The following is a 14,234-nucleotide window of genomic DNA, read 5'->3' as shown; positions in this document are numbered from 1 at the left end:
CAAGCTGGTAACATTGCTGTAGCCCATTTCCCACTGGGCCAGTGGGCAGAAACTGTGTTTGCACTTGCTGATCCAGCGGGAAACTCATAATGGGGCTGGTGGGGAGGCAGACGCACTGGTGGCAACATCCCTGGCAGACAGGCTTTTCTGTCCGCCAAAGTCATAATGACCCCCAATATGTTTAACTTCTTGTATAATAATGAACATTAGTTCTGCTGCTGTCTTCATTGTTTGTTAAAGGTTTTCAAGAAGATGACTTTCTAGAACACACCTTGCCTCTTTTGAAAGAAAATCTACTCTAACGTCTTTCAAAATATTACCGTATTCAATGTCAGATGCTTGTCTCATGTTCTTGATTAATTCTTTGCATTCAAAATGTTACCAAATATTCACATTTCCAATGCATCTCACAAATTCATAGTTTCATCATGCAGCAGTGTTTTGAACGCAGGCGTAAGTTGCAGTAGATCTCCAAAACCAATCAAATGTTTCCTCCAAATAGGACATTATAATACATTCTCAGAACCACTTGCATTCTCAAATGTACAAAGGCAAGCATTACGTTTGAGACTGTGCTCACCTCAACAATGATAAAAAGTTTCAACCTTTTTAACACTTTTGAGACTTCATGACAAGTTTCACTAGATAATGTGTGGTATTCCAGTTTGTTGTTATCTTCCACAGGCATCATCAAAAGTTGATGTAAAGTATTACCTTTAATATTGTGTGCAGCTAATCCATTAGTTGATGTAACCAAACATGATAAATTACAGTCTGTAGTCTTCTGTAGCAAATCAGTAAAAACTTGTTTTAAGAAACTTTTGCCAGTACCAGCCTGACTGCTGACATAAAACATGTTGAATGCACGCTCTTTCTTGCATGGAAGCAATCCATGTTGAACTGCAGCTTTCACCTTCATATATATGACCAATTGCTCATCATTTAGCTGTGCAACTAAATCTGCCAAATCACTTGTTTCCTGTCTTGCCTGCTCCATTATAGTCTTAACCTCCTTCATTGCAACAGCAGTCTCATTTGCACCTATTGGCTGTCCAAGTGGGCATTGACTTTGAGGACCTAAGGTTTGGGTGCCTTTCAAATTCTCCTTAGCCACCATAGAGCGATTGTGTGCTTCCTGTTCAATTTCATTTTTCAACGTTTTCAAGTAGTTTGCAAATATTGAGCACTCAATGTTCTCTTTTGTAGCATTCAAAGAGTCTTCATAGCAGTCAAACTCTCCTAGTAATTCTGTTTCACAACGCCAAGGTTTAAACAACAGGAAAAAGTGCCAAATAGAAAGATTCTCTTTTTTCAGCAATCTGGCAACTCAGTTTCCTATGGTTAATTAGGATGCCTTTGCTACATCACACCAAACACCCATTGCAACCAACCTCTGCAAATTTACCTTCATCTACATTTTCTGTCACATTGTTTTGATATGTGTACTACTGGAGGACTTCAAAGAGACAAGCATTTTCAAGATGTACACTCCTTTTTGGATAGTAAGGGGCATATTTATACTCTGTGCTGATATTGCATTAACATTTTTGGCACAAATTCAGCACAAACCTAACACCATATTTATACTTTGACGCCCGACCCAGCGAACGTAAAAATTCTGCAATGTGCATCATTTTCTGGATGTGGAAAACAGCCTTGCGTTAATGACATGCAAGGTAGGCGTTCCCATCCAAAAAATTACTTTAAGGCATGTGCGCCTTATTTATACTCCCACGTCGTTTTGAACAACAGGAGGGGTGGGCCTTAAAAAAATTTGCACAGCCTGATTTGCAACGCCTGGGTGAGGGCAGGCATTGAGGGACCTATGGCCTCATTTCCACGGTGGAAGCAGTCCACAGATGCCCTACCCTGACCCCAAGGACACCCCCTGCCACCCTTGCCCACCCCTGGAGAACGCCCATGGATGGGGGACCCATCCCAGGTAAGTACAGGTAAGTTGAGGTAAGTATTTTATTTTTTTAAGTGGCATAGGAGGGCCTAATTTGGGCCCCCTACATGCCACTGTGCCCAATGGCCATGCCCACGGGATAGAAGTCCCCTGGGCATGGCCATTGGGCAGTGGGGCATGACTCCTGCTTTTCCTGAGACAGGAGTCATTTCAATGGGGTTTGTGCATCAAAAAAGTCCAGTTAGAGCCATGATTTTTTACTCTAACCTGACTTGCACCATTGTTTGATGCACAACCCCCATTCTTTCCTACACCTGCGCTGCCCGGTTAGAGCCATTTTTTTATTCTAACCAGCCTGCAGCGCCGGCTACCACCAATCCATAAATAAGGTGCCCGTCTGGTGCGTAGGACTGACGTTAGCCGGCGGTACATTTTTTGATGCAAACCAGCGGCGGTGCTGGTTTGCATCAAAAAGTATAAATATGGGCCTAAGTGTCCAACATGTTTGTTTTTACAATGCCTGTACAACTTGGCTCAAATTCCGCAAGATATTGAATTTCTGGAAAAGATTACAAAACTCTGTTTTGAGTTGATGCTAGGCCCAGGCTCACCCACATATTTCTTTTCGACTTAGAATACAAACTAGCAGAACTCAACTTATTACAGCATTCCTAGGAGCTAATTTCTCAGTGCAAAAGCATCTTCAAACTGAAGTTGAACATTTTTTTGTTAGAGACATTTCAGCAGGAATGTCTTTTCACACACCTTTTATCTCTGTTTTCTTGGATGTTGTTATGATATTATGACTGATCTTCAAGTGGGGTTCCTAGACGGAGGTTTCACGGTGTACCAGGTCTTTAGACTCCTGTTGATCTATTGGAAAGCAGAGGTCTTGGGTGGGGTGGGCGACTATATATTGTCTTTATCGATCTATGCACTGCATTCAACTTTGTTCCCTGACCTAAGTTATGGGAGACCCTAGAAAAAATGTGAGTACCCCTGGACTTGTTGGCTGCACAGTAACAATTATGCTCAAGTGTGGCACGGCCCGTCAGGAGAGCTGACTGACCCATTTTTGGTGGACCGTGGAGTCAGACTGGGGTGTGTTCTGGCCCCTACACTTTCATCCCTATACATAAATGGGCTTATTGATCATTTATATCTTTGTAATGAGGATACTCCCAGGTTCCAGGTTGGAGAGTCTCAAAATTCCTGTGTTGTTGTTCATGGATAATACCCTTCTACTATCTAAATCGCCTATGGGATTCCAAAACATTTTAGCTTATTTTGAACGTTTCTGTGCACAGAGGGGCTTAGAAAGTTATGTTGAGGAGACCAATTACATGATAAAAAACCCAGATTGGGTATCTAGACCAACCCTTTAACTGGCAGTGGTCCTCTTAGAAAGGGTTCATGTGTTTGACTATCTGGGCCTGACCTTGAAAGAGCACCTAGAATGGAAGGCCCACATTGAAAAGAGAAGATTGAAAAAAGTGCAGTGTGTGGGGGCCATTTTGGGAGCCCACTGAGCCTCTTCTTTTCACCCCTTAGATCTTCCGATACAAATTTATAGATCACAGGCTTTGATGACTGCTCTCTATGGGGCTGAATTATGGGGGCACCAGGATGTTAGTAAACACGGTACTGGGAAGTGCTTCTTCCACCAGTTAATGGAACTTCCTGTTAGTACCCCTCTATTATCACTTAGGGTTGATCTGTGCATTAACCCTATTAAAGTGGGAATGGGGTTTAGGCCCTTACTATTTTGGCAAGACTCTGGGCAACTCCTGAGTCACATCCCCATATTGAGAAGCAGTTAGGGATGTATTAAGTCTTCCCGGCTCTAAATTTCTCCCCTGGTTTAAATATGTTAGAGATGCTCTTTATGAAGTAGGTTGTAGATACCTATGGTCGACTTCTGAGTCTGCTCTACGTATTGGGAAGATACTGTTGAAAAAGAGGTATTGGGAATTTATAATGGGTCAAGTTTTTGCACACTCCTCGAGTGGTGTGCTGTCATACTCCTTTCTTCAGACCAAGGATGTATTTTGGCAGGAACAGTTCTTGAATGAAATGGAACCTCCCCTGGCAAGGAAACATGCAGTTCAGGTACAGTACACTGCCAATTGCTATTTTTACCAGCGACTGGGTCCCAAGAAGGGACTCATTTTATTATCTTGTGCTTTGTGTGGCGCAGCTAAGGAGACAGTAGAACATATCTTGTTTTTTTGCCCGACCTATGCTATGTGTAGGAAAATGTGCATTCTCCCTGTGTGTCAAAATGCCCTTTGAATACTGAAAACTGATGTTAATTGTTATTTAACCTTAGCTGTTTCTCGGTTTCTCCTAGCGATGTGGAGAATAAGGCTACGTGCACATCCTTAGTAATTGCTATTGACATAGTGTCATAGGTCCTTTAATTATCAAAATCCCTCGGGTATTGATCCATTACTCGAAAAATGCACTTTACTGTGAACTACCCTGGAAAGTGATGAATTAGTGTGTGATATTGTGTTATATATCGAAATTCGTGTGATTTTTAAAAATTGTATTTTAACTAGTACAATATTAATATTGATATGTATTTAATTAATATGTGTTTATATGAGTTTGCCATGCCCTTTCCAGATGTCTTTGTGTTTAAGGTTTGCGTTTTAGTTGTATATGTCCATTTATGATGTTTTTATATTGTGCTTTTATGATAGGAATGATTGAAATAAAGTTGCACTTGTAACTTGTTATGTATGTAGTAATACAAATAGAAACAGCTATAGGGTTCTTTGCCACAAATTGAATATCAATATTGGCATTCTATATTTCAAAATTACAGGATTGTAGTCAGAAATATATTTCAAATCCTCTGTTCTCCTGAGGTTATAGGTGTTTTTGATGAGTTACCAGGAACTGTATGTCTTACCGCAGACATAAAACTGTCACTCTTCCTTTAGAAATAATAGGTCATGGAAATCCCCCAAAATAATTTTGTGTAAAACTTTCCTTTTGCTCTGTATTTGAGCTGACAGTACTTCCCACATGTATGTGATTAGAAACGCAGTACTTGTTGTTTTGGGTCTTTCCTCAGTGTCTATTGGAATGCTAGATGTAATATCCTGTTCCATGAAAGAAAGTACAGACTCATCTGTGTGTGTTCCAAATTTAGGTGCATCTTTTATTCACAACAGCATATGAATATGAGGAGCATCTGCTGCATGGTACAATTTTCGACAAAAGAAATCAGTAATTTCTCCAAGAGGTAGATTTTGATTGCAGATGAAGGGCAGCATAGCTTGAAATCTGTGGTTACAGCACCTGCAAACATTTGTAGGATCCAAAGAGTTCTCCTGGCGTCTTCAGTTCGATGCCTTTAATGTTAGAGTTTGCTTCTCTCAAAAACTCATGTATATCATAACATTCATACTCTGCAGAACTCAGTGTTACAAAACAAGTTGATGCACCTAAATTTCGCAACATACACTTGAGCTCAGCATGATGATGATACCAATATTCATTAGTCCCACACTGGCACGCCATCAACTGTGTCAAATTGTGCTTGAGCTTCCCATCTTTTCCATTCATTTTTTGAACAAAGTATTTTGCAGACATATGTAGTATACATTAATTCCTGTCATAAGAATATGCTTAACATCATATGACAGGCCAGACCAATCACTTTCAACTAAAGATGGAATGCATATGGAATACTTTGTTAAAATCTAGAGTCCTCTGGATATAATCTGTACTTAGCTGCAGGTATTTGCACAGGGCAGTCATCATGCCATCCGCCTACTCCAGTTGGAAATAATTGAGGAAAACATCAAGCTTCTAAAGCATTCTCACACACACTCATTGGAGCTCCTCTAGTTTGTTTCATCTGATACAGTTCAATAGCATCCCCCATAACCTCTTTTGAATGCAGTGGATGGATACTGTAGTGCTCACATATTTCTTCAGATCTACTACTGTCCACTTGTTCAAGCTGTCCAGTTGAAAGTAACATTTCTCCCTCCATGCAACTTGCATGTGTGACAATATCTACATCTTTGTAATACATAATCTTCTCATTCAGATAAAATGTAGCTTTTTTCACCTTATTTAAATTCACTAGTTCCTGCAAGATGTTTTTATTTTTTCTGGTCACACCATTCGCTAGAATAACAAGTTGTTAAGGTAAATATACAACTCCACCTGTTGTGCCCTTTCTGAAGCTCAATGAGTGGTAGTTTCCCAGTCTTTCGTTCCAAATAAATTATTCTTTTAAAAGGGTGTATGGATTATATAAATATTGTTTCATTAAGATTCAGATGTAGTAATTTCTCTGGAATGCCAACTACTTCAAACTTATTGTGTGCTGCTCTGGCATGCATTTTGCTGTCCTCTAACTTTTCATAGCAATTCTTTCACATGATCTAGCTATTGACAAATCAAAATGCTCCTCCAAAAATATATACACTGAAAATTCTAGTCCTTTTCAGTTTTTAGCACAAATGAAAATTTCTAATTTGGTCTTTGAAATGGGTGTGACGACAACACATACAAACTTAGGGCCTGATTTTGATCTTGGTGGTATTACTGCCAATCCGCTGTGGTGGCAGTCCCAAGCACTCTGACAAGCTGATGGTGTTTTGATCTCCATATTTAGGTCTGTGGCTGTTCAACTGCCGTCCGCATCAACAGCGTTTACTCTGTGACGCTAGCTGTATCCCACAGCTAACACGGTGGACTTCAATGCTGGCGAGTAGCAATCTGTCACTGTCAGGGCACAGTTGAGCTGGCCGTATACCAGCGGCAGTCCCATGACAGTGGGAGTCTGTTGTGGGACCCCTTCAGGATTGTACTGTGACTATGGCTATTGGTTGGATATTAGCAGCCCACACCTTATGTATATTGGACAATTGTGAACACCTGCAAAACACACTATAAAACACACTCCATGTCAGACCATGATCTTTTGCCATTCCACTGCGGACCACTACTCTGAGGACAACCTTGTAACTGAACACCCAGGTTATCTTTATTTCTATTCTCCCTCTGGTTTTTCACTGTTTCATTTTTTCATTATTTTTCAAATCATTGTAGGGGTAGTAAGATATATTTATTATCACTATGGCAGGGAGGAGGAACCCATGTTTTACAGAAGGGGAATTGACTTTCATGGTTGATAACATTTTTAGAGTAGAACCACAATATTTGCAGCACAAGTATAAAATACTATCATATCTCATATGGCCACCAAGAGTCACCTGGAGGCCCAGGGGACTGGTGGTGGTTCTCCCAGCCCCCATTACAACTCTTTCCCTGGGAGAAGGTCTTACAGATTCTACATCCTGAAGGCTTGACAGGAATCTGTGGTGGAGTGAAGATGGGTAAGTTACGCCTATGTATGTCTCACTTATCACAAATAGAGTCCTGGCTCTTAACTTAGCTGTTCAGAATGTTTCCAGACACCTATCAAAACATATATATTGAAACTTAATTTTCTAAAATACCTTGTGTTATCCAAATCAGTAGCATCATGGTTTTTACAATCTATTTAACAATGACCAATATGTATTGTCAGATTGTGTGTTCTTCTCCGTGGATTAACACTTGCAGTTTCCTAGTCCTTTGTTGTATCTCAGTGTAGGTTGTCGTACTTCAAAAAACAGGTTCTAAACTCCATTCATATGCACATGAAGGTATAGTGCTTGTAAGTGCCATCTTAACCTATTCACGTTATACAGATATGTGTGTACATGTTTTACATGTGTTTATTTTCACTGTATTCATGTATAAAGGTATGTGTTACTCACTTTTCCACAAGTATTGGCAATAGTATTTACATATGACTACAACTACATGATGCCTTGCTTTTATTCCTGCAAAACAATAGTGCAATGTGATGTTGCCCAACATCCCTTTCCTTCCACATATGCACAAACATCAAAGCTTCACATAGTTGTTATTCACCATTTCATGGTATGTATCAACATTTCATCTGCTGTGTTGATCTAGTATGTTGTCACTTTCTTGCTACTCCATTGAACTGTTCTATTTGTTTGCATAAATCATAGTTTGTGCATTCAAATGTTTCAAATCATGCTCTGTGGCATACTGATGAGAAGTAGTATTGATACACAATTTACTTTGCAGTGTTTATATGATGACAAATGCCAATCCAATAAGTTGTACCATGGTTTGTTTCTGCCGCTTCTAGACGGTGAAATCGCTCAGCTCTCAAATCTCCTCTCTACCGTGTTGAGTTGCCTGTCTGGTACATGTAATGTACAATTTCTAAATAACATTTTACATTTCAGGACATCTCTCTATCATTAGTACTCAGGTATACATTGGTGTATATTAACCTGCATGAGTAAAATGTTAATAATCACACAAAGTCCTAAATATTCTATCAGTCATGGTGTTTTATTTTTTTAGGTTGCCTCATCTGTGGCTGTAGACACATTTGAGGTAAAATACAGACCCTTAATGTCTTTTTTAAATTCATATTAGGACTAACACCCAGGGCCAGGGGACTATCATTTGCAATTCAAAACACCTCCACTCTAGGCCAGGATCAAGCCTTCAGTGAGGACACCACTCCTGCAAGTGCAGATGATGAAGAGATGCCTAATCCATTTGGTCTCTCTGGGAAGACAGCCCCAGTGAGTCACACTTGGACCACACTTCCACCTTCCACCACAGCTGCTACAACAATTCGGCCTATGGATACCTCTACTTCCTATGTCCAGAGGAACACAACTCCCATTTTGTGCCACCCCAGTCCTGGCTACTGTTGAGCAACCACCATCACCTCCAGTTCCAGTTGTGCCAGGATCCAGTGGGATGGGCCACACGGCCTCAAAGGCACATGATAGTGGGGGTAGGGGTTGTGGGAGGAACTTAGTGGGGCAGTAAAGTGAAGTCACTGGCATCATTATCCTCCAGACCACCATTGACCAAGTCTTGGGAGTACTACAACAGTTCCACAATGTGATAGGCCAGGTCCTATCAGAGATCCAGGACCTTAAGCAGGTTCAGAGGAAGCACATTCTTGAGCTACATAACCACAACTCCAGTGTGTGCTCCTTGACTGGAGTGATGTTTGACATTTATCATCACATGTGTTGTCTGTGGTCCTTCAACTTCAGGACAAAATACACCTTCTAGAGCCACACACTGTCGAGCATTAACCTGTTCATCCCATGGAGATAAAATGTTGACCAAGCTGCTTGTTCCCAATTGCACCTATACATTGCGTACCTCACATGATCGGCAGTGCAATGCCCCCGGGGAAAGGGGATAGATGAGAGAAAGAGAGAGACACTAGAGTTGCAGGGCTGGATCTGAACTTCTAGTGATAGTTCTTGAAGAGCCGGTCTTTCCTATTATAGATTATACATCAGTCAAATAACTAATATCTCATAACCCATGTATACCCTACTGGTAAACTATAATGTGCAAACTAGATGTTCCTGTAGGGGCCCCTTTCCCGCTTTCCATGGATCTCCCTCTCTGTAGGAATTTTTGGAAACAATGTGATTATCTGTAGTTAAATAGGAGCCTTAAACCTCCTATACTGTTATAACTACTCCCACTGTGACCCCAGATTAGTCCCTCATGACCTCAATTAAGCCTACCTAGATGTTCCTCGATGTTTAGTGGATATCTTGCGTGTTTCACCTTGATGAGATTTCCCAGGATGCTGACTCACTCGACTCACATTTACATAGGCAGCAATAATAAAAAAAAAACTCTCAGGAAATTAGATTCTCCAGATATTCATGGGTTAATCACTGTACTGTACTAGTATTGCGAGAAACACAATTCAGTGTTTAAATCACAATGAATACGTAGGGGTAATATCAATGATTATGGTTCACGGTAGATTACTATGAAAACATAGGGTTAATCAATAGCGTTCAACTTCATGAACAACCGCTTATCACTGTTACATCACAATGTCATTTTGAGCATGGCAAAGATAATCTACAGCTTTGTTTATGAGCTAAACACAGCCTGTTCCGCATCTCCAGCAACAATTTGAAATAATGCAAATGCCACTTTGAACTCAGAGATAATAACCGTATTCACAGCACATTGTATCGCTAACAACAATAGTAATGTCACATTAAATGTTTGAAAAAATCTGTACTGACTATTTTGGGAATGCATGTGAGAGATGCAACAAAAGCTTGTCACACCACTACAGGCAATCAAAATCACTCAAAACCACTTGTTGGTTTTTTCTCATCCATACAGGCTTTGCCCATCAAAATTCGAACATATGGAAAACCATTACAAAGAAGGTGCAGTCCCAGGAGGTCCATAAGCGGTACAGCTTGCCCAAGTCCAGCTCTGCCAATCCTCATAATAAGGCAAGAGTTTGTGTCGCACCCTGACCTCCATAATTGCCCGCATCTTGTGGTGGCCTACCAGGAGCTTAATAGGCAGTTGAGTGCCCAACAGCAGCATCAAGGGGGTAAATTATTGTATGTCGCTATTCTTGTTTTTTAACCTTTTCAATTTACAGTAATGTTGTTTGTCATCGACATGAGGGTTGACATACATCCAAGGCAGTCAAGGATTTCTGAAGCTGTAATTTTTTCAGATTGTATCTGATGCTGTGTTTGGTGTATTGTTTTGTGCTAACTGTTTTACTATCATCCTCATCACAAACCAAATATTGTTTCGAGCAGACACATGTCTGCATTTTCTCCATTTTATGACAGACATTTCTACCAAAAATCCCCCATTTGAGGATTGGGTCAGGTGTGATGCTCCATCACAAAGGCGAGTAGGTAATGTAGGCCCTAGTACTGCTGACATGGCATAGTATACATTTATGACACAGTTGATGTTTCAGACTTTACATTGTCAAGTTGGTACAATGACAACATGATCATCAGCATCTGCTCCAAAAGTATTGGAAACGTTTCAGTGCATGTTCCTTATCTGAAATATGTGAGAAATATGTTTTGACAGCAAGATTCAAGTCAGTTTGTGTAGACTGCAGCAGATTGTCATGAAGCCTTAGTCCTTCACAAATGTGCTTGTAAGCCAGTCTGTCAACCAACATGAATTCTTATGCCAAACTGTATTGATTGAGACAGACATGAATGTGTCCACATTGATGACAGTGTTACGTGTACCCCAAATGACATTTAAGTGTCCTTAGTTATGTCCAGATGAGAAATCAATGATGGTGAGAAAAGTGATTTTCAAAAGGACATTTGCAGATGGAAGGTTACATCACACAGATGTTGGAGTATCCCATCTGGATAAGTCAATATCAGGCCCAAAACATGACTCTTTTGGAAATGTGGATATGTTTTTGCTCTGTAATAAAGTTGGTTAGGAATGTATCCAGGCCTATGTATTTACTCATGATGTCAAATCCATTTGTCATGCAAAGAAATAAAAGTGGATTAGACTCAAAGGGCATACATGATGTGGAAGCTAGTGTGGGGTATTTCTAGACTGTGAGCAAATGGTTAGTGGAAGTCTTCCCTACATGAATGAGATACTAATGACAAAGAAGGCAAGTTTGAGAGCTTTGAAGCTAGTTTATTATGTAGACTAGGCAAATGTTTTGTGAGCAAAGTTTATGTTCCATTCTATTTACACAGATACACTCAAATCGTTGTATCTGTGTTTTCAACATCTTCTGCACAAGAAGAAGGTGACATCGGCTATGTTGGCAGGGAAGAAGCTGGGCACTGTGGTACCGGTGTGGACACTACCAATACCGAGGGACCCAGTGCCATGGCGGGTGAAGGGACTGGCACGGAGGATACCAGCGACTCAACATCATCTTTGGAGGCCTCCACAGAAGACCAGTCCTTAGTGGTGGTGTACCCTAGTGCATTAATTCCACATGTATCATTGCCTGCCACCCATGTTACCATTTCTACCCTCCCTCTTGCTCTCCCTAGTTGGCCGTAGCCACCCCCCTAAAAGGGGTGGTGTCACATTTGCAGCAGGCACCTCTCCCTTCTCCTGTCTCCCAGGCTGCACTATGTGAGGAGGCTATTGATTTACTGTGGACTATCTGTAGGCCAGACTGTACTACTGAATGCCATCCAGGGGCTTAGTGGGCAGAAGACACATATGCTAGCTTACCTACATGGCATTCAAAGTACCATATCTGTCCCACAGAGGGCATTCAACAGTCTGGCTTCCTCATTGACCGCAGCCTCCCACCCATCCCATCCTCCTGCCCCAACTCACACACCTGCCCCATCCCAAATCCCTCTTCCCAGCCGTATCCAAAGCAAATGCACATACATATGTGCATGCACCGACTCAAACACACACAGACAGCACAACCACACACAAACACAAACACAGTGAGAAACATGGACAAACACACAAACATACAGACCACATGCTCCACAACCACCAGAAACATACCCACAGACATGACACACATGACACAAACATTCACACCCACCACCACCACACCTGAAAATACAACACCCACGACAACACAAACATACACACCAACCACTACATGCACGCACCAGCACATCCCAGGTACCACACACAACACCTCCACATCACATCCATCCACACACAAATACATTATACATTACGCACACTGTACACAAATGCCCACCCTTATCCATGCAACAGACACCTAGTAAGAGACACAAACCAACACATACACCACATACCCCTGACCCACAGGCACCAACAACATCACCAGACACATGCACATCAGACACTACCACTCCCTCTACCCCCAACTCAAACTCTCTGCCAACCAACCTACCCATTTTCCTAAAGAAGACCTTTGTTATGTCCTGCTTCTTACCCCTTCCACATCCAAAACCACCCCTCCCAAATGTCTTTCCACCCCTTCCATACCCCAGCCCAACACTTCCACATCTCAACCCACCCCTCCCAAATCCAAACCCACCCCTCCCAAACCCAAGGACCCCCCAAAGCAAGATCATTGAGGTGCCTGCTCTCTGTCTAATAGATGCCCCTTCATGAGGAGGTTGATTGTGGAAGTGTAAATAAGAGGCTGATCCTTTTTTGTACAGTGTATTTTGGTAACGAATTTTGAGAGAATCCTCTCATTTTCATTTTAAATATTTTTGTTTGACAATACCTTTGTCCTGGCCCTTTTTTGGGGGATTGTTTCTAATTGTTTGCTGATTATGTTATTTCTGCTAATGTGTAACAAGCACAGGTTTTCATTTTGAGATATCTTTGGACTGCATACACTAGTGCTGTACATTTGTAATGGGCATGGTCCTTTTGGTGCAAGCATCCATCATGTTTCTGGACACTTACACTAAAATTATGTGCTTCTGTTTTTATGACTGGAGAAGGCATGCATGTTTATTTTAACATGATGTGACTATCATATAGACATGTGCATTACACGGGGAACCTGACATTTTAAAGTTAAATGACATCTAATGTTTGTCATAAATTGCACAAAGCAAGGGGACATGTGACCATCATACATCTCTGACATGTTTGCAGTTTCGAGTTAACATTGGTTGCACATTCTATGTATACTCACTTCTAGCATTTTGTAGTGCAATTGCTACATCATCATGGATTTACGTAGTTCATATTGGGTATACTGTTTATGCATTTGATATGATAGTTTAGGCAAAATTATTGCACACACCTGTTTGGACACATTTGGAGTTAGGATTGATGTGGCTTTTTGTGTAGGTGTCCATTGCCATGAAGGCAGTTAGTAACATATTGGTGAGAGTTTCTGATATATTGATGTGTGTTTTTAGGCATTTTTCTAACTACGATGTTACAGACATATGCATTGCAAGTATTTGTTAAAAATGCACAAATCCTATGCTAATGTACACCGACAATTCTGAGGATGACAGGTAATACAGTGACTTATCTTCTGTTCCGGCGGTGATGGGGTTGATCTTCGTCTTGATCGAGGAGCAGCTGCAACAACATCAGTACTTGAATGACTGGGTTCATGGCGGCAGCAAATGAGGAAACTTGGAAAAAGTGAGTTTCATCCTTTTATCCCTCTCAATCCGCCAACTCAGGTTTGGAGGTTTAGCTGACACAGTTGCGTCAGCGGGAATGCATATTGTGATTGCTGTAAAACTGGCTGGAGTTTACCTGCCAGTCGCTTTTGCGTATGGCGCCGTTGACGAAGACGGTGGTTCATACTAGTGATGGTGGTTCGTCAGTGATCTTTCGTCTATGGACCCCCCAACATATAAATAGAGCAGGCAGACTGCCAAGGCAGCTGATGGGAAATCCAATGAAAAATCAACAGCATGACCGTTACTGCCAAAATCTAAATCAGGCCCTTAGTTTGGTTTCTCTGTTGAAACTGCATTAAATATTG

The sequence above is a fragment of the Pleurodeles waltl genome, chromosome 5, assembly GCF_031143425.1.
Source record: "Pleurodeles waltl isolate 20211129_DDA chromosome 5, aPleWal1.hap1.20221129, whole genome shotgun sequence".
Lineage (NCBI taxonomy): Eukaryota > Metazoa > Chordata > Amphibia > Caudata > Salamandridae > Pleurodeles > Pleurodeles waltl.
Note: the sequence above shows the minus strand (reverse complement) of the source record.